Raw genomic sequence first — 26,742 nt, 5'->3', positions numbered from 1 at the left:
AAAAAAAAAAAAAAAAAAAGAAGCCGTAACAAAACCAGTGGCGTCTCCAGATCTTTTCCCCATGTGCGACAATGGAGGAAAAGCCCATCCTAGTAAAGAAAAGGAGATGCCTCATCCTCAAGAGGAAGCCAAGATGCGTGGTGGTAGAGGAACATGACACTCTCGGTTTGCGCAACGCACGAGACCAGGACGTCACTCAGAACTCTCTAAAAGACGTATTTAGTAACATGAGCTGAGCTTCCAAGCACATAAGTTATCCTAGAAAAAAAATGTTTTTCAGGCCATGAAGAGATAAATATTTGATTCAAGTTCTCAAATACAGATCTTAAACGCTGAAAATGCCGTCACTGTGCTGGACACCGACGTCAAGTGCTATGGGAAGGCAAGGAGCAAACAGAGAAAAAGTACAGGAATTGGTGGGGACGATGGGTAATGAAATCATGAATATCTTTAATCTACCTTGCGATGTACCAAAAATTGAAGTTGGGTGACTTTTTTTTTTAATAGTCAAAAGAAAATAAACTGAATTCTAAACTTCTTTTAAAGTGTCAGCGTTCAGGGGTGTCTTCTTTGAGGCTACACATACAAGGAGGCGGGAGAAAATGCCCATAAATTTGAAAAAACTATGTGTCCCTCATACATTTCAAGTTGACATATTAAATTAATCATAAGTGAAAATAGTTGTAAGGGAGGTAATATTGACATTTTAAAATACAACTTTACATCACTCTTTTCAATGAATTCAATGGGACATAAACGCCATAGTGATTTTACACCCACCATCATCCATTGAAAAAGAGATTCAACCAAGTCTTCTCAAATAGTTGCAAATTTTATATGATTCCTTTGTCTCATAGAAATTGTTTCCATTCCTGTTTTCTCATACAATTTTATCTGACTACAATAAGTCTTTAATATTTGAAAAGCACTCTATTGATTATGTTATCATACTCCTCTGCAACCACAAAAAAAGGCATATAAATTGAAGTTTTTAACTTAAAAATGTCCTGTTATCATGTGGTCCTAAGTATTAAAAAACATTCTTCTGGGTAGAGTTTTTTTTTTTTAAGTATTGGTAGTACACAATTTAACAAAACAATACGCATATTTCAAAAATATTTGATAAATATTATTAAATACAAAAATAAAATTTTATTAGAAATTCATCTCCTTATGAGATGGGGGAATAACTATGGAGTCTTACTTAGCGGAGGCTTCTTCCACACACAAATAAATTGTCCCTTTGTGTAGCACTCTGGGAGCTTTTAAACCCTGGGGCTACTGGAGAGCACTATAATGATGTCTCTAACTTTGAGGTGTAATGTCATCTCAGTGTATAACACTGAGCTTTCCACTGCTCAGCACAATTCCTAGCACCTAACAGGCGTGCAATGAATGTTCATTTTCTTGGTCTCATTTCTCATCCTTCCAGCCTGCAACATTGCTGGGGCAACCACTAGCCCAACAAATCAAGCCACCCCAATACCAAGATCTTCATTTCAGTAGGGATCTTCCCCGATAAATGGGTGTAAACAGAACCTTTCCTTGATGTCACCACATCCTCTTCATAGCAGGAAACAAAGATTTTTAAAAACAGGTTTATACATGTACATGCACATTTAATCAAATGGTTTAATGTATGCATATAAATCTCTGAACCCAATGTTATTGAAAAATTAAGAATTCTATGTAAGGGCATTTAAATGGTGACATTTATTGCAAAAATACACTAACTTAAAAAGCTCTATTTCTTTTCCAGTAGTAAATGCTTACAGTATGTCAAGCAAATGGAAACTGCACTCGGATACACAATACCTGGAACATTTGAGTCATTTTAAAAAACACAGATGGTATTTTAGAGGGAGCCTACCTTTCTATTAGCATAAGTAGGCTGTGGTTTTTTCAAACGGAATGACTTCTGTTTCGACCCCCTGCCTGAGTGTACCGCCTACTACTGAACGGCCGGCCTGAATCTACACTTCCCCACTGGTCTCCCCTACTCTTGTCCCACAGGGAAACATACTCCCCAGCAGGGACTTTTTATTTTAACAGATAAAAAAATATTAATGGCTCATTATCTTTTTTTAACCATAGACTATTTTTCACTATTATTATTATTTTTTTGACTAGGATATTTCTGCTTCTCTACTGAAGAAGTGTGCCAAGTATGTAAAACCTCTCTAAAAAATAATAAAATCTTGTTTCAAAATAAAGATTTTAGGAGAACTTCTTTGTAAAGAGCAAACCATTGCATTTTAAATGTCTTTTTTGTTAGCAAGCCCTAATAGAGCAACTCAACAGTAATTGCTATTTTATAATCTCCTGAGTATTGAACTATTTATTATGCAAATTAATACTCTTTGGATTACGCACCCGCCTAGCCACTGAGTTCTTTTTTGTTTACATATTTTACTTTTGCAGCTTTTGCCAGTCAGTGTTAAGAGGCATCTTGATATTTACCAATTCCAGGCATAAACAGATTTCTGCCAGACACGTAGCAGCTACACTTCATGGCTTTGTTTTTAAATTAAAGAAAGACATATGGAAGATTTGCAAAATTGGAGGAAACAATTTTTTGGTAACAGCTAGAAGTTCTCTTCAGCAGACTTTAGTCTCATCACTGCTCCAGAGCCCTGGAACCAGAGTATGACTCCACAGTCCACAGCAGAACGTGGTAGTTTAAGATGAGTTAGGTTGAACCATGCAAAATTGTCATTTTGACCCAATTTTTGTGGGTCAAAAATGGTCAAATATTGTAATTTTGTATGGTTCAACCGAACAGTTGCTGCAAATAGGTTCTTTCCTCAGACGAAGTTCCACAAGATTGACCTCCTCAGGAAAATGTCCTAGAGATGCCCCCCAGGAGCTATTTCTCAAATTTGGTAAAACTTCATAATACATTATTTATTTAATTTCAATATATTCTACCAAATCATTTCATGAAGGGCAGACTTGATGAACACGTGTTCTGTTCTTAGAGCAGATGCCTGTTAAATCCTTCATGGCCCTTCTTCTCCCAGGAGGAACTGGACCCATCCTAGTCCCAGAAGACTCAATGGGGGGTAAAGGACGCCCATCCTGGGCCACAGTTTGGGGGAGTCAACAAGGAAAAATGGTCTGAACATACAAAAATATACTGACCATCTTAAAGATTGGTTCATGATTGCCGCACTGCCCCAAAATTATTCCACCTTGCATTTGTATGAATACATGCATGAGGTAAGCAGGGTATATTATTTTTTCCATTTTACAGATTAGGAAACTAAAGTTCCAAGATAGCAAGCAAGCAACTCAGGGTCACCAATGAGGCAGTGACATATCTATATCAGAACTCTGTTCTGTCTCACGGCTGATACCATTGGGAGATAATATTTGGACACTCGGGGTACTAGGCAGAATGTCCCTCCAACTTCTTCCCCCAGTACCCTTCTCCTTCCCTCCTCTCTTTAGTGCCCTGCCCACATGCTAATGCTGTGCGAGGACTTGGTGTGGTGGGCTGGAGGTGACTTCACAAAGAGTCAAGCATTTCTCTGCTTCTGTGATGAGTCAAGGGATAAAAAAGCCAAAACACGTATTCCTTCAGAGAGGAGAGAGGGTGAGACAGAAAGTAATTTCATAGATTTTATGAGAGCAGGCATCTAGAATCTTTGGGTCAGTGTGGGGCAAGAAGAGAGAGAAGGAAAGACACGTCGTCTTTGGCAGAGAGAGCAGTAGGCTTATTTCTGGGCTTTATATTCACCACAACAATATGAGTTGCGCATGCCCTGTAGACAAAGCCCAGTGAGACAAAGTAAATCTCACACATACACACACACACACACACACACACACACACTCTCTCTCTCTCTCTCTATCTCTCTCTCTCTCTGTCTCTCATTGACCTTAAGAAATGTACAATCTGGATAAGCTTGGACAAACAAATGGGAAAAAAATGCATGGCAGAGAAACATACGAGTGTTAATATGGATGCTCAAATGCTTGGAATGATAGATGTCATAAGAGATCAGCTATAAAAACCTTGAGTAGAAATTGGCCCTCAAAAAGCTAGGAATTGTAAAGAGATGCTTAAAATTTCATATGATTGCCAAACAGTGGAGCAGAATAAGATCAATACAGCACAGTTCTCTTTGAGAAAAAGTGCTTACCTGTTGAGGTGCCAAGTGGCCTGGATATACCTAGCAACACTTGACTTTAAGCTCTATTCATCTAGTTCCACCATAACCTAAGAGTCAATAAAAATAACTTGCATTTGTGTAGTTAACTTTCTTCCCCAGACTCACAGAAAGACATATGAGAAAATGGTAGAATGTGTTTAAAAATAAAGTCCATGCTTTCTATCAAAAAAAAAAAATGCTGTGGCAAATATTTCCACCCCAAAGTAACTATTTATTTTTGCAATGTTGTGTAAAATGCTCGTCATATGTCATAGTTAATCAAATCAATTTCAAACCAGTTAAGCCTAAAGGCAAAATTCACCTGTCACAATGTGTAACTTTCTGTACATATAATCATTTTTCTTAGAATACTCATTTATCCTGAATCCTCTGTCCCTATGTCCCTGACTTCTTGTGCTACATCAGTTCGTGGAGCTGCGTATATATGAACGTGGATACTGAAACAGAATCTTACAGAAAAGCAAGATGGGAGAGCTGAAGGTATGTAAGAAATTTGTTTAGAAGATGGTCTTGTCCTGTCTCTAAAAACTCAAAAATCAAGGCTACCAAAGCCTGCAGAGAAAGCCACCCTTAATCTTTCCAGACTGATCTCTGAGTGGGCACAGACAGAGTAAATGGGGGGGGGGGGGTGGACGCCCAACCTGGGCCCAAGTTTGAGGGAATCAACAAGGAAAAATGTCTGAACATACAAAAATATATTGACCATCTTAAAGATTGGTCCAAGGACTTCATGTGGGTCTGCTTTTTGTAACCTGGTACGCAAACACGAGGAAATATGGATATTCAAATATTCTAACCAAACTTAGACCAACTTCAGGGCTTGAAAAACAGAGAATAGACAATAACTGAAAATGTTTAATATGTGTAAAACAACTGGAAATGTATTTATGCTTTAAATATTTTTAAATGACTCAGGTGTCACTTCTGATTTTCAATGTCCGTGTCACCAACACCATTCCTGGCCAGAGTATTTGGGGTACTCTAAATCAGAGATGAAGCCATAAATCAGTATTCATCCTGACAGATTTGACACAAAGGCCACCAGAAGACCAAACTTAGATTTTATCTCACTTTTAAGTCCTTTTCTCTCCTCAGTCACTAGAGCTTTGCAACATGACTTTATAGGCACCTATTTCTTTGTGTATATTTTTATCCAGGCATACATATCATTGTATTTGCCTTAGTCATATCTATCTCCTATCCTAGTGTATTAGTGTCCTAGGACTGCCAAAGTACCACAGAGTGGCTTAAAATAACAGAGATTATTGTGTCACAGTTCTTGAGACCAGAAGTCTGAAATCAGGTGGTCGGCAGGCCTGTGCTCCTCTCAACCCCACAGAGGCATCCTGCCTGGCCTCCTCCTGGCTTCTGGGGCTTTGCTGGTGATCTTTGGCACCCCTGGCTTGTTAGATGCATCACTCCAATCCTCTCTTAACACAGCATTCTCCCTGTGTGTGTGGATCTCCATCCAAATTTCTCCTTTTTGTAATGACAAGCCATGTTGTATTAGAACCCACAGTAATGACCTCATCGTAACCTGGTTAAGTCTGCAAAGACTCTATTTACAAATGAAGTCATGTTCTGATGTACTGGGGTTAGGACTTCAGCACATCTGTTTGGGGATACACAACTCAACTCATAACACCTGGAATCAATTGCTTCGCTTGAGAAGTAACTAATAACCCACTGTGCCAGATATCGGAAAAATTAGAAATAAGCAGTTAGATGGCAGAGTTAAAGCAACTGACCCTTGAATACCATGGGTTTAAACTGAATAGGTCCACTTATACATGGATTTTTTTTTACCGCTGTAAATGTATTTTCTTTTCCTTAAGATTTTCTTAATAACATTTTCTTTTCTCTAGCTCACTTTATTATAATAATACAGTATATAATACATGTAACATATAAAACATGTATGTTAATCAACTGTTAATGTTATTAGGAAATCTTTCTGGTCAACAGTAGGCTATTAGTAGTAAAGTTTTGGGGGGTCAAATTTAGACTACATGGGGGTCAGCACCCCAAACAACCATGCTATTCAAGGGCCAACTATATCTTCATTTTTAATTCCTGAGTACAGTACGTAGCACAAAGCTGGTGTATTAGAGAAGTTTATCGATTGTATTAAGAATGGGTAAAGGAAGGAACAAATTATTCTAATGTTGAGATCCTAACTCAAACCCCACTTGATGCCTCCCCCCTCCTGAGTTTGGCACCAGTTCTCAAACAGGTCAATGCACAAAAGTGCTGAAGAAACAGGGAGAAATCAGTGTTCTGGTTCCTCGCTCAGTGTGACTTCTGTCAGAAGGTAAAGGCATCAGTGGCGACCGCCCCACAGCACCCCCTCGTCATAGCTACACGTCAGTATCATAGGCTTACGGCGAGCCAAGCATGGCGCCGAGTGCCTACTATTTACTATCTCATTGTATCCTCACAATAATTCTAGGTAGGAGGAAATATTTATTTTATAATTACAATTATTCGCCGCCTTCTGATGAAGAAACTTCACTGTTGATAAGCAATAGAGTCAGAATATAAACACAGGTCCGATAGCCCCGGGGTTGAACCTGCAAGGCTCAGTCAAGGCCCTTGTCAAGGAAGCTGCCATAGCTGGTGAAAGGTTTTGTGGAAACTCCAAGGCAGGAATCTGGGGTAGCAGCAACTACATTCTTTGAAGTAGAAACCCTGCCCCTCTTGCCAAGCCCATTGGCACAGTGACTTGAACTGATCTGTTGTCATTTTTGCCTCCAGCTCAGGCCTCACAACTTCCTCTTTAAATCTTCATCGGCCAGCAGGTCAATGGTCTGTGAACACCCTGATCTAATTTTGTAGGTGACCTAAGCCCTGCCAGAGGTGGCAGGCTGGAGACACTAGCTCCTGTCTTCTTCCCCTTAGTCATCATGTAACTTGGGAACTACTACCAACTGTTAGAACCTCACCGTGTCATTCAACTAGAGAGTGCTTCTGATGAAAGGGGCATATCCAGTTCCATCTTCTCCTTCAAAAAAGAGGAAACCAAGATTTTGAGAGTTATGTAGCCAGACTGAGGTTGGAAGTGCCAGGAATGTAAGTACCCCGAATATCTTGCCAATTCCCCCCAAAAAATGAAATGCCAAGACGACTCATCTAACTTGATCCACAAGCTGAATCAGAGGAGAGAGTATTTGCTGCATCAGGCCTGCACGCTTCCCCATCAAAGAATCAATATCTTTTGATCGCCTATTTGTAGAGGGCACTTTGTCAGATGTTGTAGAGGATGCCAACGTCAATTAGACATTTCCATCCCTGGAAACTGACTCTCCAATTATAATCCTGGGCTGGAGTCTGGAGCAGGTCCCAGGATTCAGTAAGATCCATCATCATAGTCCATATAATCCAGAATCCTTTCAGAGGACTGGCCTAAACTAGGCCACCCAATGTGTGTCTTTGTGTTTGCCCAAGTCTGGGGTTTGTGCAGGCAATGAAAAAAGCATAAGCTTTGGAGTTGGGACTGGGTATGATTTCAAAGAACCTTCACTTGCCTGACATAAGTTATTCACCTGAGAGTCACTTTTCTCATCTCTGAAAGTGAGAAAATAAATATCAACCATGCAACATGGTAGGGCCCTGAGTGAGATAATGATGCAAAAGACCTGGCACTCAGGAGGCATTCACTAAAGGGCACCTGCAGGATCATTACTGTTATTTGCAACAGTGCCCAAATTGCATCATAGGCCCAGATCTGAAACATACAGGTCTTCGAAGTCCATCAGAATAAAAGGGAAATCCTCAGGCTTGCAGAAGCTTGAATTCAGACTAGTGGCTGTCTCTACGGCTGCCAGGAGCAAGGAGCAAAAACCGTTTCCTTCTGTGTTCACGGCAGAGAGAACAATTTCATGGCATCACAATTTGGTGGCAAGTTGTATTAGGAGGGATCTGCCACCTCAAGCCTGGGAAACAGACCTCCTTGCCTCTAGGCTGGGTCCAGCTGTCATTACATGCTGTGGCCAGTGTTAGTCTCCCTACTAAGGAAGGGTGCCTGATAGGCTCAGTAGGCAGAGCACGTGACTCGTGAGTTTGAGCCCCGTGTTGGGCCTAGAGCTTACTTAAAAAAAAAAAAAAAAAAAAAGGAAAATGGAAATATTTGAGATTCAGAGAAAAAGAGCATCCTAGTTCAATTGTTGGGATGTGTCATTGTAATGGTTAATTTTATGTGTCAATTTGATGGGACCAGATATTTGGTTAAACATTATTTCTCTATGTATTTCTGATGGTGCTTCCAGATGAAGTTAACACTTGAATCATAGTCTAAGTGGAGCAGATTGCCCTCCCCAGTGTAAGTGGGCTTCATCCAATTCTTTGGAGGACTGAATAGAATAAAGGACTGAGAAAGAAAGAATTCTTTTTCTTGCTTGACTATCTTTGAGTTAGGACATTAGTCTTCTGCCTTTGGACTCAGATATGGACTAGAATTAATCACACTATTAGCTCTCCTGGATCTCCAGCTTACCAACTTGGCACTTTTCAGCCTCCATAATCACACAACCTAATTCCTTACAGTAAATCTTTCTCTCTTTCCCTCATCTCCCTCTAACTGTTCTGCCTCTCTGGAGATTTCAGACTGATAGTCACCTGTGGAAAATGGTAGAAACCATATCCCAGGAAACAAACAATAGGTGGACTTGCCTGTCAGGCAGAGAAGGGGAAAGGGTATGCGTAGTGAGCAATTACGCACCATGTGGCAGAGAAAATGGGTATAAATGCCACAGGCTAGCCAGAAGAAAGAGACCTGCCAGTAAGGGTGACTAAGGGCTACAGCCAGATTACAAGGGTGGATGAAGGACCCACTTCTGGTAGAACTTGGAGAAAAGGCTGAATAGCTGTTTTTCTTGAAACCTGGGGAGATCTTGCCTAGAGGTAGAATTTGGGCTGAATCCCTCCATAAATTTCCTTCTCCTACCAAGATGGGTTTATCTGACTATTCAGAAGTCCAGAGAAACTTCTAGAAATTAGACCTAGGTAGAATTTAATACAAGCAAAAGAAGGAAACACTCATATAAATAACAATCTAGGGCTCAAATTATTATTACTGGCCATGATTCTTCTATGTTTATAAATGACTATGTACATTGCTCAAACCACATAAATGTTCAGCTCTACTATTTTTTAAAACATGCTGTTTATGTCTTATGCTTCACTTTCAGGGATTGCTCCTGGAGGAAGAGAACTTATACTGAATTAGCTTCCCTCATGGAGAGGCAGGGTTAGCATTCCCCTTGGGTCTTCTAGAATTTGCATAGAATGACAAGGCTGAGGATAAGAAATACCCTTGGCATAGCAATTTTCAAGTTCTACTTGTAGGACAGTAGGGCTGTATTTTAAATTTTTCTAATAGACTAGCTCTCCTAACCACCTTTGTCCATTATTCTATTCATGCAATCCATCATCAATGAATATATGAATATTTATGTGTAGCTCTAATATGTATAGCACTTTAGCAGGCAATCCCCTTAAAGACCACTGCAGTGCTCTGTGAACAAATTTCAGTGGGTTCTCATGACCGTCTTCCAGGCCAACTTTTAACCTGATTAATTGGAATTATAATATCACCTGGCAAGCAATAGTGGGGAAACAAAATATAAGACATATTAACAAGCGAGTGAGTTAGAGACGCAAGTAAGAGCCAGAATCCCAACTGCTGTAACCAAGTGATGTTTGCAGACCTGGCTCAGTCGAGAGGAGAGTCAAGAAGGGAGGAGTACAGTGAACTCAGCCTTGATATTGATCGGCCATTCCAGGAAGTTCTCACAAGTTTCTATGTGAATGTACATTTGCAGATTTAACCTTGCCACAACCAAAGCCTAAGATTTATGCTTCCTAACATTTTACGTACTTTTATTATGCGTCTCACAATTATATGTTTTGTCAGAGTTGCATGAGGACACCGCAAAGAGGTTCTACATGTACCCTCTGGTCCCACCGTCCCTCTCCAATGCTGAAGAACAAGACAGAAGTCCAAGTGACTGAATTAGGGCATGCCCAGTAAAGAGAGAGGTCTAACGAATTATTCTCCTTCCCATCCAAGGTCAGAACCAATTAAGAGATAAGTAAGGGATTCTGGCAGATGAAGATCAAATAGCTTCATGCCTGGTCAAGCTCTGGAGAACAATGCTTAGACACGTGAGCACTGTTGGATTCTTGGAACACAGTCTAGAATTTAGCTAAACTCACCACCAGGTACTGGGGTAGGAGCAGATGGCTTTGCTCTACTACAGAGAACAGCTGAATGTACCCAGCCTACAGAGGGAAAGATTCAAAAAAGGTCTTAACAGGGATGGGAAGACATGGGCTTCCTCCTCCTCTATCGCTCGCCAGTCCTGCGTGTCCTGGTTCGCCATACTTCCTTCCCTTGAGAGGTGGAAGTGAAAGGGTGAAGAGAGGCAGGGAGCGTGTCTCTAAACTAGCAGTTCTCCAAGTGTGATGCGAACACCAGCAACATCAGCAGCATCTGGGAACCTGAGAAAGGCAAGCTCTGAGGCCAGTATAGAGGCCCAGCAATCTGTGTTTACAGGCTTTCCTGTCGTTCTGATGCTCACGAAGGTTTGAGGACCACTGCTCCATAGCGTAATTCTCAACACGGAACCACCTGAGGCATTTTTTAAAAGGATCTATTTATGTGTGAGCAGGGGAGGTGAGAGAGCAGGGGAGGGAAGGGCAGAGGAAGAGAGAGACTCTTAAGCAGACTCCGAGCTGAGTGCGGAGACCGGCACAAGGCTTGATCTCACGTCCTTGAGATCACGACCTGAGCTGAATCCAAGCGTCAGATGCCCAACCCACAGAGCCACCCAGGCACCCCCTGAGGCATTTTGTAAACATCAGGCTGCCCAAGCCTTCTTCCGGACCACATAAACCTGAGTCTCAGGTGGGGCCAGGTGTCAGTATTTTTAATACCATTGGTGGTGACTGAATATGAGGGCTTTGTGTGCATAGCAGATGTTTAAAACTAACACTTTTGTGGACACATTTGTGAGTTTAGGGAGACCTCCCCCCACCCACCCACCCACCCACATTGCTCGGGATCTCCCTCCTGTAGTTTCCTGGAATGGTAGCTCTCAACTCAGGGCAATTTTGTCCCCCAGGGAATATTTGGCAATGTCTAGAGGCAGTTTTGACTGACACGACTAGGAAAGGGCATGTAACTGGCTTTAATGGGAAGAAGCCAGGGATGCCAATAATACCCCACAAGGCACAGGAAACTGCTCACAAGAAAGAATTACTCCTACACAATGTCAATAGTGCCAAGGTTGAAAAGCCCTGCTCAGGGGCATATATTTCTGAACCTACAATATAGTTGTATATACCAAGGTTTTTATGTAATAAAACTGTATTTTAGAACAATTTATAAAACCCTCTCCTATAAATCAGACTAATTTTTCTCCTCCCCATTTCAGGTGAATGAGAGAGATTATGGATTATTGATAACATTTCTTCAAGTTATTTCCTTTATGATTCCATTTCAGTATAGATGTCTACGTTACAGGCTGACAAAGGCCATCCGCCATGATAGTTTTCTGAGAACACTCGGCACAGTGTCATATAGACAGCGCTTGATGGATGCTATTTGATGATGACTGAATTAGCTTCCCCTAGTTGGGAAATGCAACTTTTTAAATCCAAGTGCCACCTTATCTCCTCTCAGTATAATTTCAAAAGCATTTTATTATGTGCAACCTTTGTATCCTACAGTTCCGTAGCTCTACAGCTAAGATTTCGTGCCCTATCTCTGGAATTCCAAAGCAGCTCTCTGCCAAGTATGTTCAGGTGCCCAGTGTGCCAGGCCCCCTGTAGCATACCTTTCTCCTCTCTTTCATTTAACATCTTCCATAGGATACTGATGCGTTTCTTGCTAACTATATCCTACTTAGGGTTGCCACATAGAATACAGGGCTCCCAGTTTTAAATCTGAATATCGGATGAACAAGTAATGTATTACTATAAGTATAGCCCAAATATTTCCTGGGACATACTTAACACTAAAAAAAAGTATTTGTTGTTACCCGATATTCAAATTTCATGGACATTTCATGACTTTCCCTTTAATATATATACCTATCAACTCTTTGAGGAAATTTAAATCTTTTTCAGTCTACCAGATAATTTTCTGTTGGAATGAGGGCTGAGAGTTTTACAGTTTATCCGGAACAGTCACAGTATTTGCTAAAATATTAGTATCTTCTATACATGTTAGAAAATACACACTTGCTCTGAGCCCCCAAGTGACTTTCCCTCCTCCTCCCACCTTCTCTTGAGTCAGCAACTAAAGGGTTAACATCTGGCCTCCGGCTGGGGTCTCCAAGACCCGGCTCCAGGTACCCCATGATATCTGTTCTGAATGGTCAGTGCCTGGACACACGGCTATTAAATATTTTTAATATCACCCCTAAGTACGACTCTGATTTTAAACCACACAAATGATTCCCCGAAGAATCCACACACAGATATAATTACATCCTGTGCATATATTTGAATAAACACAGTTTAAAAGTCAAGTATGCTTTCATCTCATTTTCCAATCATGTCTTCTCCCATCTTTCTCCTTCCTAAGTAAACAGTGACGGTGCCTCCTTTTCTGAGGTTGCTTTTGCTACCATAACAATTCTCCAGCTTTCCCAAGGGATTAGCCATGGTGCGATTTACTTTTCAAGAAGGGCCCATTTATCTTCCCCCTGACAAATTTCAACACATGCACAGCTCTAGCATGAACATTTCTGCAGATTAATCCCTCACCCTTCTCAAAGAGAAGAATTATTCTTAAACAATCTATTTCAATACGGAGTTCCTGGTGTGAAGTTAATTTCCACCAACCTTGTGAGCATGCTACCCAAACACCATCTCTGTTATTCACTGAGAACAACAGAAGCCCTCTGCCTTGTAGTTTCTCATCCTTATTGTTTAAATGTAAACAGGAAAGAAAGACAGGCCAATGCATGCTTTTTTAAAAAAAAAAATCAGTGTTTCCTCCAAGCTCTGGGAAGGCTTTCTGTGTGCAACAGTCTGTGGTCATTAACTATCAATAAATATTTATCCAGCATCTACTCTCCAAGCACTACGTATGTACAACACGTTACGAATGGTGATATTTGACATGTATGTGTGATTGGACATTATGTGGTTTTGATAAAAATCTATGCAAAATCAGCTATGTGTTCAGATCAGTCTGCTGACAACCCAGAGAGATACTAGTGCTTTACAAAACATATGCATATTTTGCTGTAAAAAGAAAATAATACCTGATTAGATTATGAGGAACAGTTAAAAACTATTCAGTAGGGCAAGTACAGAGTAATATACCCTGGAAAAATTACCAGCTCTAAAACATACATAACGGGGAAAAGCAAGTATGAACAAATAAAGCAGAAAGAGAGCTAGGGGACAGCCACAAGCTGAATGTGAATCAGCAATTCAGGGCTATTGTGATAAAAGTCAATATGATACCAGCACAGATCAATAGGAGTAGAGTTGGCAAGGCTCAGACATAATTCTTCTTCTCTCCTCCCCATTAGTCAGAGGGAGGAAAGCATCCTGGTTTGGACAGCACACTCGAAAATCTGTGAGGAACCCAACAGCATTCAAAAAGAGAAAGACAACTAGGTAATGGGATGGGAAAGGAGCCCAAGCAGAAAAGGTGACAAAACACTTTCAAAAAGTGGTTCCAGGGTGACATGAAAGCTGTTTCTAAGATTCTTCAGGTTTTGGGAGCCCTGGCCTGTGACTCTGATGATGGAGTTTCCGATAAGAAAAAAAAAAATCATTCTAAAATGAACTTCAGGGACATTTCTGCTAGACATGGACATAAGGGAACTCTGCCTGCCCACCAGGACAATAAGACCAAAAAGGTGTTGTCCTGAGACAAAGATTCCCAAGTGCTTAGAGCCTAATTTTGTAAGCACTTTTTAATGCAATCTTCATGAGTTAATCCCTCACGTGAAGGTCCGGTGGAACCTCACAGTCATGTTCATCTATATCACAATTACACAGAGACTGCAAGACTCAGACATCTATACGTTCAATGAACATTTTATTATAAAATGCCTGGAGTCCAAGTGCCACAAGGGCTGGCTGGGAAAACAGTAACATACTATACAGCTACTTCCCCACGTACTTACTTCCTATGTACTTACTTACGCACACCACTTACTATGAAAGCAGGCCATGCCCCTCTCTCAGGAACACCTACAGACACAAATTCCCTGTTTCCTTTTCTGACTCAGGCACACAGCCATACAAAAATTGCATAAGAGCGAGACATAGTCTACCTTCTAGATCATTCTAGATTGTCACAAATTTACTGATCAAGGAAATCATGTGGGATAAATATTGACATGTGGGATGCACATTTTTTGTTATTGGATAAAAGAAAAATTACACTCATTAATTTGACTAATTTTGGGGCTACATTTTTTTAACCTTCAATTTTACAGTTTGTTGGATATAAAGACCACAGTGAATTGGGTAATAAAGGGGTGGTCTTTTATGATGTGGCTACAGTTTTCCTCTTCCAAAGTCCCTTGTAAGGAATTATTTTTTTAAGATTTTTTTTAAATATTTTTTTTAATTTTTATTTTTAAGTAATCTCTACATACAATGTAGGGCTCAAACTCAGAATTTCAAGATCAGGACTCACGTGCTCTACCAACTGAGCCAGCCAGGCACCGCCATAGGGAATTTTCTTAATCTTAAAGATAGCACTTTTCTCCTTAATTTCACTTTTCACTCTTTCCTGAAATTGCCTTACTTCTCACATTTCTTTTTTTTTTTAAGATTTATTTATTTTTAGAGAGAGAGAGAGCACGTGTGCTGGGGGGGGAAGGGCAGAGGGAGAATAGAGAGAGAATCTCAGCAGACCCTCCCCACTGAGCACGAAGCCTGACGTGGGGCTGGATCTCAGGACCCATGAGATCATGACCTGAGCTGACACCAAGGGTCAGACGCTTGTGGCCCCTGGGTGCCTCAGTTGGCTCAGTCGGTTAAGAGTCTGCCTTCAGCTCAAGTCATGATCTCAGGGTCCTGGGGTCAGGCTCCGTACTCAGCAGGGAGTCTGCCTCTCCCTCTCCCTCTGCCCCTCCCCCTGCTCGAGCTCTCTCTCTCACTCTCTCTCTCTCTCAAATAAATAAATAAAATCTTTTAAAAAAAGGAGAGTCAGATGCTTAACTGACTGACCCACCCAAGCACCTCACTTTTCACATTTCTATTATGCTCACCTGAATATTAAAATACTCATAGAAGGAAGGGTCAGGCTCTGGGGTCTGGATTATTTTTAAGAGAAGGAAGGTTACTTTGGTAGAGAAGATTATATTGCTAATTATGCACATAACTGCTTGCTAAGAAGTCTTAGCATGAACGTATTGCCTCACATTAAAAGTTCTTTTGCACGTAAGTATTGTTCCTAGTAGTGAATGAAATAATTGTCCATATTTCTTAAACTGTAGCTGCATTAATGTTTCAGCACATACCTGTCCGGCTATTTTGCCACTCAAGCCCTGTTCTTGCTGTGATCTCACTCATCCTCACAAGATGGTCCAAGCCAACCACTCCTTTCCAACCCACCGCTCCGTGGGATATAGAACAATGGAGTGTGACGAGGCAGAGGAGTGAGAAATGTCCTGTTCTTCTCCAATTTCTATTCCTACTCTTGTCTTCCTGAGACTTCCTAAGGAAACATCCTGGCAACTCCCATAAGCCAGCTACTCAGGAATCTCAAAGAGGACTCCGAATTAAAACCAGCGACTGTGGGCATAGTGGCAGTATATTGGGAGCAAATATGGAATGCTCATCAAGGATCAGGCATTGTAGTACACAATCCATGGGGATGGAAAGACAAACCAGAAGCAGATTTTCCATGGAAAACCCATATTCTTGGGATTCCGCAATATTGATTTTTGAAATTAGCTTTTTTTCAACTAAATTTTTTATACAGTATTTAAGTCTTGAGATAGCTCAGATTCTCTTTACACATTTTCTTCTTTTTTTTTAAGAGGTGGGGGAGGGGCAGAGAGAGAGGGAGAGAGAGAATCTTAAGCAGACTCCATGTCCAGTGCGGAATCTAACACAGAGCTGGTTCTCACAATCCTGAGATCAGGACCTGAGCCAAAATCAAGAGTTGGGCGCTCAACCGAACGAGCCACCCAGGTGCCCCTTAACACAGAGATGTTCATATATTCCAAGTTCAAGATTTACGTAAATAAAAAATATTTAGAAAACACTACGAGGAAATGATACTACGTGATCTTCTGATAGGTGGAAATATTGTTTAGGTAGAATCATAGCATGCAATTGTATTGACTGGGAGAGAGATTTACTTTTTCACCAGCCTTCACCACAGAGAATCTTAATTCAGGATGTGTGTAGCCAGCAATCAGGCTCAGGCATCAGGACTTTCACCTGAAAAACAGGAAGGGCAGCTTAACACGCTTTTTCATCGATGTATAAAAATTGCCAGAGAGGCATCTTGGTACATCTGTGGTCTTGTATCTTATGGCAAAGTGGCTGGCTATGGGGACAGACACTTACTACTACAACTAACTGAGTTACAATGTCTTGGGTCAGGGACTCAAATATGACTTCTTATATTGCAACACTTCTATTCATTGTTGCATTTTGTCTTACTCTGTGTCACTGGTATGTACTTTAAAAGTCAGGTACAAAATCACATTTTGGGGCTCAGTTTCCCTAAATACCCTTTGTTACACCTGCTTTGGAAAACACTTTTCAACACTGAAGACCAGAGTTCTGGTGAACAATTTAGAACATTTTGATTGTCAGGAAATAAAATCACATGTTGTGAGTAGGCAGCCAATTCTCGGTTGTGTAACTCCGGTTTTATCACTCTACATGTGTCTCACACATTGGCAGAGTCTTCAGATTCGAGCCTGGTATTCTGTATGCACAAAATGGAAAGAATATGTCCTCCAAGCGAGTGAGAAGAATCAGTGGTACTTCCTAAAGGCAATGCTCTAAACAGATACTTCAGTTTCGCAATCCCAATACAAATCCCTTTCCCTGTTTTCTGGTGGTTCTAATATCGGATCCCTACTTCAAACCATTTCTCCAGAAGCCAATTTATCTAATCACCATATACGTTTCCTATTGGTGCCGTGACAAAGTACCAAAATCTTAGTGGCTTCAAACAGTACAAATGTATTATCTTAGAGTTGTGCAAGTCAGAAGACTGAAATGAGTGTTATGGGGCCAAACTCAGGGTGTGAGGAATGCTGCCTTCTTTCTGGAGGCTCTGGGGAAGAATTCATTTTCTTATCTCTTCCAGTGAAAGGCTGCCGGCATTCCTTGATTTATGAACTCTTCTTCCACCTTCAAAGCTGATCACTTCAGCCTCTTCATTTAAATGGTGTTGCTCCAAATGTATTCGTATTTGCCTCTTCCAGGGAGCGTGGACCCACTCAGCCTGGATTCCTTTCAACTTTATTATCAGTCCAAGTTGGTTTTGTTTTTCTCTGTAATAGTACAGTAGTATGAATTCTGGACCCAAACTCATAGGTGAACTGGCTTTAAGGATCAATCCACAAAGGAGAAGTAAAAAAAAATTTTTTTTTAAATTAGCTCTTTGCCCAGAGCTAAGGTCAACATGGACAAGTATCTGCACGCTCTCAACTTTGGGGGCGGGGAGGAGTTCCAGGTCGCTCTCTGAGCATCTTTTTCATGTCCCTTCTTTACCAGTCTCCAAACAAACTCCCGCACTATCCCAGCTGCAGACTTTGCTTCCTGGCCCCCTGCAGATGTAACCCACATTCTAGGGTTTCCACGCTTGCTTAGCTCTGCATTCTCACTTCTCCTTGTTTCTGGTCTTTCAAGAATTTCCCTTATGTTCCAATGGGGTTCAGTCGTGCATTTATAATATTTAAAAATTTTATTCAGCATTCTTGAAAGCTCTGTATTGGGAAAATTTCTCTAAATATGTAGCCCACCTTAAATAGACCCCGTTAAAGTTAAACTTTGAAGAATGGGTCTTTGGACTTTAAAAATCTCCTAATATGTTGAAAAGCATAGTAGGTATTTTTAAAAATAAGATACCCATAATTGTATAAAACAATTCTATCATTAAAGTCATAAAGTTAAGCAGAATTACCTAAATCAGTAAGTTATGTTTCTCTGTTTTTAACTCTAAGAAGGCCATAGAGATGGAGAGAGAAAACACTCAAGTAATTACAAAGCCACTCAACAAGGGATTGAGTTCTAAACTGTTCAATAGATAAATTGATCCTAAGATAAGCTTGTTTTAGATAATAGGGTTGTTGCTGAATTGACACAGAGCTATTCTGTTCAAAGGTCTCTGTTACCCCTCTTTCTATATTAACTTTTATCTTAGTTTTTTTTTTTTAATTTATACAGTTAAGCTGGGTCCAATGACATGTGGGCGTGGCTCAGCTTTCTACTGAATAAAATGCATCATTCTCTTCATCAAATATAATAGATACTTGGGAAACCCCACAAGGAGATGATTAATAAAACAACTAAATTGAAATATTCTCCTTTTCTTTGGTTTATATATCTGACAACTACTGCCTAATAATATTTCAAACAAATTAGCTAACTTCTATAATATTTAATTTGATGATAGCATTATTAGAAATCTATGATTGCCATCAACAGAGACAAATTAACTTTCTCAATAACCAGCATCATAAAACAACTGGCCAAGTACCTAAGCTATTCAATGATTCTGGCTCCTTCATTTTGAAATTGCATTTGAAAACTCAATGTTGAAAGATGATTGACCACAAGAGACACGAAATCTAAAAATATGTAATGCAATTGATTCATAAAGCCAAGGTTGCTAATTGGGCAATACTGTGTCTGCCCGTGAACTGGCGATCATAAATTTGACTAAGGTACCTTAGGGTATTACATGGGTTCTTCCACCCCTAAAGTGTATTTCATTAAATTGGACATTGCCTGGTACATTATGTATATTGTAGTTTAAACAAAACTATTACACCGCCACAAAACTGTTTCTTGAGTCACTTAACCAGCCAGCACAAAATCCGTGGACACAAAACAAGAGTCATTACAATAGGAAATAAAAAACTAATTAAAATGCCACGGTTGTGTGCCAAAAATTTTTTCCTAATGGCAATATTAGAGACCTAATATAATTTTCTCTTATTTGTTTCAAAAGATTTAAAAAAATAATTTCTCTCTTACCTACTCTGGCATAAATTGACAAATCATTTGTAAGTAACATGCATAAATTATGTACTAGTTTAACAGGATATTCTGTTCTCTTTGTCCATTCATTAAATATTGGTTTGTACACTACCTTATTCTTTTTGTGCCAAAGGAAACGATGCACCAACAGCCTATGAACTGGTCACAGATACAGCATTTCCACGTTACCAAGTTACTTCTATAGTTAGTGACTGTTGAAAACTATATGTACCTCCTAAGAAGGAACACTATTCTTGGGATGCAAATAATTTAATGTAAACAACAAGAACAGACAATATAAACCCAGTATACGATAAGATCCATGAGGGGAAGCTAAGAATGCTTCCTTGGCCACCCTCCGTGGAGCGCCGTATCCCCAGTGGACAAGCAAGGCATAGAATGTTAACATATTATGTAATGTTTAGTACAGAAGAACTGGTTCTGTAAAGCTCACCACGTGCATGCACATCAGTGTGCGTACCCACGCAAGTACACTCACACTCACACACACACACACACACCTATGCCCCTCTTGAAAAGGAAATACAATTAGACCCAGATATTTAGAAAACCTACTCCCTGCCTCAGTTGCAGCTAACCTTCCCTAACTAAACCAAGACTGAGGAACATCTCAGCCATTTCCCAAAAAAGTCAACACCCCACATCCATCTTTAAAAAGTGAGTCTAGGGGCGCCTGTGTGGCACAGCGGTTAAGCGTCTGCCTTCAGCTCAGGGCGTGATCTCGGCGTTCTGGGATCGAGCCCCACATCAGGCTCCTCCACTGGGAGCCTGCTTCTTCCTCTCCCACTCCCCCTGCTTGTGTTCCCTCTCTCACTGGCTGTCTCTATCTCTATTGAATAAATAAATAAAAATAAAATAAAATAAAATAAAAAATAAAAAGTGAGTCTAGAATTCTCCTAACAACAAATTCCATTAAAACAATCTCAATGCCACAGAAATCTTCATGTGAAAAAAAGATGAACGGAATCCATGTTCTAGTGAATAAAATTTCTTATTGCCTCCCACGGCAGCATACCTGTGGCAGCTCTGTACTTTACTTCCCTGGCTTTTTATTTGGGGAGGGGTACACAGTGATGACCAGAACCACAGGTCTAGGGACAAATCGAAGACATGTTATTTCTTCCTCACAGAAGACCTAGGCATGAAAGATTTTAGAATAGTGTTGTGAGAATCTACTTTGAAAATGAAAGAATGTTTATTGAATCTTCAATATAATAATTGTGTTTTTTCTACCAGCTCCTCAACGGTGAGGAGTGAGTACCTCTTAAATTCAACGCTTGTGTCCAAATGACTCATGAGTCTAGAGACAAGAATATCAGTATCTTAAGAACCACTTTTTGAAAGTCTCCCTGAGGCTACCCAAGTGTATTAATAGCCAAGACATGTGCTGGGATACTGTCAAATGAGAATTTAAGGTGAAAAGGACCCTATTTATCTTACCTGAAAAATGATTTTAGAAGACTAGTATTTAGCTCCGTTTATTGACTTTTTGAACTTTCTAACAGCTGGTAGACTTCTTGTGCCTAGTTTTGCAATCTTCTGCTCTTTCTTCCAACCTTCTAAACACTATATTTTTATAAGATTATTATTTCTCTGAGCCGAGATTGGAAAATGTTTTATCGAGAAGCATTTTCAGTTGCCTACAACTTGGTGAAAAGATACTTACTCTTGTAGCTGAAATTGTGCACTGTTACGGTATTTGGAGAAATATTGATTAATATGAGCATATTTTAAAACTGCTTATAGCTCACCAGTCAACTTTTAACCTTTCTTTAGCCTGCAGGTTCCTAGCAAGATGCACTAAAGAGTCATTTTTGTGACTACTTCTTCATCTTTCCTCCACCTTTTTTTTTTTTCAATCTTTTCTAAATTTTTTCACTTGGGAAAAAACTTTACCCTTAATGCTTAGAGGCCCAAAGCAATTTGAAACAACCACCACCAGAAGCACAAAAAAAAAAAAAAACACACACACACACACAAAAAAAAACCACACAGAAAAATGACAAGAAGTATGGGTAGACAGAAATGTATTCCAAGCATTCCAGGCACACTTACTTTCTCATGGTTAATACACAAGGGAACAATATATGTGTAAGTCAGGATATAGAGAAGGGTCATTCTTACCTATAAAATCCCTGGAAATCCCAATCACTCTTATTGCCATTCATCACGTGACTTCATTCTTATAATTCCCAAAGCATTTTAATTTCTACCACTAAAAAAATATGTTGTACAAAATACATTTGCAAGAACAAAATGGACAAGTGGGGAATGATGTATGGACATTAATCTTGTAATTTTAAACACTGTAATCAGTGTACTGATTACACTATCTGTCATTGACTACTAAGTTACTCACGTCACTCTGTATCAGGGAATTCAGATCCTTCCCAAACAAAAAAGGGCCTAGAAAAATAATGCACCCTTATTCTTTATCTTTCTATATGCTATCTCAACAATCTCTCTTGAGAAGCTGTTTCTCCAGTTACCCTTTGCTGTACAACAAATTACCACAAAACTCAGTGGACTGCTTTAATCAAACAACAACTCCTGTGCTGATTTTGCCAGGCTCACTCATGTGGCCAAGCTGGCTAGAAGATGAGAGAGATGGGAAGACCTAAGGTAACTTTGCTCCCAAGTCTGATACTCAGAGACAAGAATATCAGTAGAGACAAGTTACCTGGGAAGCCTCAGTTCACCAAATGGCTTCCCATCCTTCAATAAGCAAGTCTCTTCCTGTGGCGGTCTCAGGGTAGCATTCCAGGAATGCAAGGCAGACACTGCAAATCCTTTCAAGAACACACAATGTCACTTCTGGCACATTCTGCCAGTCAAATAAATCACAAGATCAGCCCAGATTCAAGGTGTAGAGAAAAAGACTCCATTTCTGGATGGAAGGAACAGCAAAGTTATACTGCAAAGGGGGAGGAGGAATTTGTGGTCATTAAACAATTTACTACCCTTGTTCAAAAGCCCAACTTCCCCGTTGGTAGGGCAGGCGGACATCTCATCCCAGACATTGGACCATGTTCAGTGTCTCCGCATGTCAAGCATTTGAAAAACACGCTGTACAATACTATAAATATTAAATATTCCACACAATTTTCAAGTAGAGTAATCTAGAACTATGATGAATAATTTTCTCCTGCTCAAACCAAGAACTTGATGTCATAAGCCTCATGCTTCATGCTTCAATCCAATATCTCCTGTTGTGTGTCTAATAAGAAAATTCAGTGACTCAGAATTCAGCTCACCGTAGGCCTACTCGACTGCCATTTCTAAACTGAACAGTGTTTTAAACGCTCTTTTGAACAAGTACTATATGCCAAGAGATATGAGATAGGCCTATATGGGATAGGCTTTGGATGGCCAAAATTGCTAAGGGCATACTGAAATGGTAGAGATTTGCCCCAGGTAATTTGAGAGAATAGAGGAAAGGGATCTCATCCACCTTAACCTGGAAAACAACTGAAATAATGATTTGACCACCATAAAGATACATGTCTGTTATCACCCTTTGTACTATATTTTTCACGTCAGATTATGTCCACAGAAACTACAAGAAAAGCATAATTTTTTTTCAAAGCCATGTAAACAGAGAAGGTTGGGTAAAATTCAGATCCACTTTATGTCAACTTCCAGTAACAGCATCTACAACATACACCTGGTAAGCTTTCACAAGCTATGCCTTGATGTATGTAAAGATAGATAAATAACATAATTAATAGTATTTATTCTAATTCAAAGATCTCCATTAACTGCACTATAAATAATACTGGTTATTAATACTGTAAGTACTTTTTAATTTTATCTCATTATAGCAAATACCTATAAAATGCAGCTTCCTGTCCCTTTCCTTCTCAGTAAAGATTACAGAGAGGGTCATTTCGTACACATATGCATATGCCTTTGTGCACCGAAAGTGGGAGATTTCTTTCAATTTTAAACATTTCCCTTGGACAATGATCAATTTTTTTGTGAGCGGTATTTTATCTTTTAATTTATTTCAACTGCTTGAAATGGACCAGCTGCAGAGTGGGAAGTGTGTTGACATTTATCTCAAGTCTTATCTTTATTAAATCACTTGTATTATTGCACTACATAAACAACTTAATAAACACAGCAAATACTTATCTAACTAGAGTCAGTATGTCTATTGAGCCAGCCAATTTACTCTTAATTTTCTGGAAAAGATAAAACCTCCTGTATCAGTTGAGTCACTGGGGAAATTAAGTCTTCAGTTATCAAATCTGTTACCAAATCCGAAGTACCCCCCATGAGTACTTGGAGGGCTTTTGATTCTTTCTTTTCTATAGACACCCAATGGAACCGCTTGGTGACCTTTCTACTCATTCTACTTCACAAATGTAAACAGTCAGGAAGGTTTCTTTTTCTACCCTCCCCCAGTATCCCAGTAACTTTCAGTTGCCCTTTGCCATACTTGATATTAGCAAGAGATTATTGTTTTTTCTTCAAATATGCACATCCACATTCATCATGAAGAACGAGAAGATAGGGTCTTACCAAAATGAAGTCAAATGTAAGTCTTACAATGTTCTTTGTGATCTGTACTGTCCAATATGGTAGCCACTGGCCACATGAAAATTTACATTACTCTAAAATTGAGATTAATTAAAATTAAGTTCTGTTTCTCTCTCACACTAGCCATATCTCAAGTGCTTAGTAGCCGTATGTGGCAAGTGGCTACCTGATTGGGCATCGTAGAGATAAACATTTCCTTCACTGAAGCAAGTTCTATGGGACAATGCTAGTCTAAATAACAGAAAAAATGACCAATAAGTAGTCTAGTCTGAACACCTCCATTTTTTTTATCCTAGGGCTATTACTTCCAATCATATCTTAAGGTACTTTTTATTGCATATTTTTTAAATGCAAAAAAAGTAAATTGAAGACTCTGTCCCATTTCTCAATTACAGCTCCCTTCATCCCCCATGGGAACCGCTATACTGAACTTGATGAGCATCTCTCCCACCCATTTTTAAAATATATTTTTCCTAAATTATAGTAGCATTTTGAAATTTTATATTAATAACAATTTGATTAAAATTTGTTACTAACATTTGAATTTAGAAATTAATGCATGTTAATAGTTTGTCAAGTATGCTATCACAAGTAGGTCTCAGATCATTTTGTATTCCACTGGATGGATATACCTTATTTGTTCAGGCATATTTGACCTTATCTTTATTTTTTAAATACTTCCCTTCTCAGAAATAGCCATTGACGTGGTTAAGTGATCAGGGTAGAAAAAGATAATGGAACAAAATTTATATTTCATTTGACAAGTATACCTCTTACTCCTCACAGCCAAAGTCCCACCACCAAATAAAGGCCTGGGTAATCAGGCGCTACTAAACATATAAGCTTCTATGCTTCTCTTCCCCAAATACTGTTTATTTAAAAGACAGCAAACAATTGCAGAGATTAAAGGTCTAAGATAATGAAACTTCCCAGTGAAAGAAAGAAAAATGTTATCTTCGTAGTTTCAAGTAATGCTTCTTACACTCACCTTTTGCTCTACCAGAGGACAGGAGTATGATCTCTGTTATGTGGTGAAAGTTGCTTGCATGAACTGCTGATGGCAGACTTAAGGAGTAATCATCCTGTAACCAGTATGATCCAACTCACCTTCCTGAGGAACAACAGCATAAAAAACCAAGTATTTCTCATTAATATTCAAATTAGTCATTTGAGTTCTTATGGAATCCGGGTTAGACTGCCTCCTCCCTATGACATGCAAATGCCAGATTTCTTAGTTTGAGGATGGAAGTGGTATTTCTGGTTGTCTCTAAGACAGAGCTGGAGAATATATTAAACCCACCTCAGGTACTGTTCACCTCTTCATGTTCTGTCTCCAGGATTTGGCAACCATATTGAAAACAGGCCAGCCTTACAATCAGAAGCTGTGTTTTGAGTTATTATATGGCAAGTACTTTATATGTCATATTTTATTTAAGCCTAATAAAAACCCACAGAAGAAAGCATATTTTTTAAAGATTTTATTTATTTAGTTTGAGAGAGAGAGTGAGAGAGACTCACCACTGAGCAGGGAGCCTGATATGGGGCTCAATCCCAGGACCCCAGAATCATGACCTGAGCCAAAGGCAGACACTTAACCGACTGAGCCACCCATGTATATTTTTCTCTCCAGTGATAAAAACAAAGCTCAGAGAAATTGAGAAATGAGCAAAGATTGTGCAGGTAGGAAATAACAGACCTTAAATTCATGACATCCGTCTGAAGTTAAAGTTTTTTAAACACCGATTTTTCAATAGTTACTAGATTACATATTTAATTAAATAATTCAGAAGAACTAGATTCCAGGCCATTTTGACAAAATTAGCTATGTGTACCTGGCAACAATAATAATGACAACTCTTTCTAACCTTTTATTACACAAAACAATTCTATCACCTAGAGCCTCCATTGTCTCACTTATACTTGTATATTGGAAGATTAAATTAGATGATCAGTTAAGGTGTCTTCCAAGGCTAAAATTGTGTGGATCTAAATGAAAAAAAAAATCATTAACTAGTGTTGAATAAGATACATTTGTTACAATAAGGCTTCTACCAAAGAGAGAGAGAAAAAACAAATCCCTATTTATAAGGATCCCATAATCCAAAAATAAATAACAATAGTCACAAATACAAAAGATGAAATAGAGGGATAAACAAATATGGCATTACTTTTAAATCTAGTGAATGTGAAAATTTCAAATAAAAATAAATACTGGAAAATGTGCTTTATAATTCAACTTTCAGTTATACATTGACACAGACTTTTTTTAAACAAAAGAGACTGTAAGCTCCATGAGAGCAAGAGATATTTCCTTTGGTTTGCTCCTTACCATTGCACACCTAGAATTGTGATTCACAGCAAACGATCGCTCAATAAACATGCTGACCAGACGAATGAATGAACAGGCATTATTAAATAAACTGGGGCAAAGGGCAAGGTAGCAGGAAGTGCTTCGCTGAGGCACCGGGCACCAGGCATCTGGCACGTGCCCTCCCCACTGCCCACAGGCCCTGGAGGAAGGTCAGCGCAGCCAAAGGGGCCGTGACGGAGGAACTCAAGACGTTGGCCAAGTTGTCAGCTAAACCTGCTCCTCCAAAAGTGGAAAAGAAACCAAAAATGGCAGCAGGAAAGGTTAAATCTTCAGACAAAAGAGTGAAACAAAAGGGAAGAAGAGAGCAAAGGGAAAACAGAGGAAGTGTCTAACCAAGAAACTCAAGGTCAAGCTGCAGAAAAAGGAGGAAGTAAAAAGAAGAGTCCAGCCCCTGACAAAGCAGCAGAGAAAGAAGCCAGATCTGATTAA

At 39.5% G+C, this 26,742-nt stretch overlaps 1 pseudogene; it reads left to right on the top strand.

Moving 5' to 3' along the window:
• The first annotated feature begins 71 nt into the window (after positions 1 to 71).
• On the top strand, positions 72 to 26,742 carry LOC109489021 (annotated as a pseudogene).

Source organism: Ailuropoda melanoleuca, chromosome 1, assembly GCF_002007445.2.
Source record: "Ailuropoda melanoleuca isolate Jingjing chromosome 1, ASM200744v2, whole genome shotgun sequence".
In the NCBI taxonomy this organism is placed as follows: Eukaryota; Metazoa; Chordata; class Mammalia; order Carnivora; family Ursidae; genus Ailuropoda; species Ailuropoda melanoleuca.
This window is presented reverse-complemented; position numbering and strand designations above follow the sequence as displayed.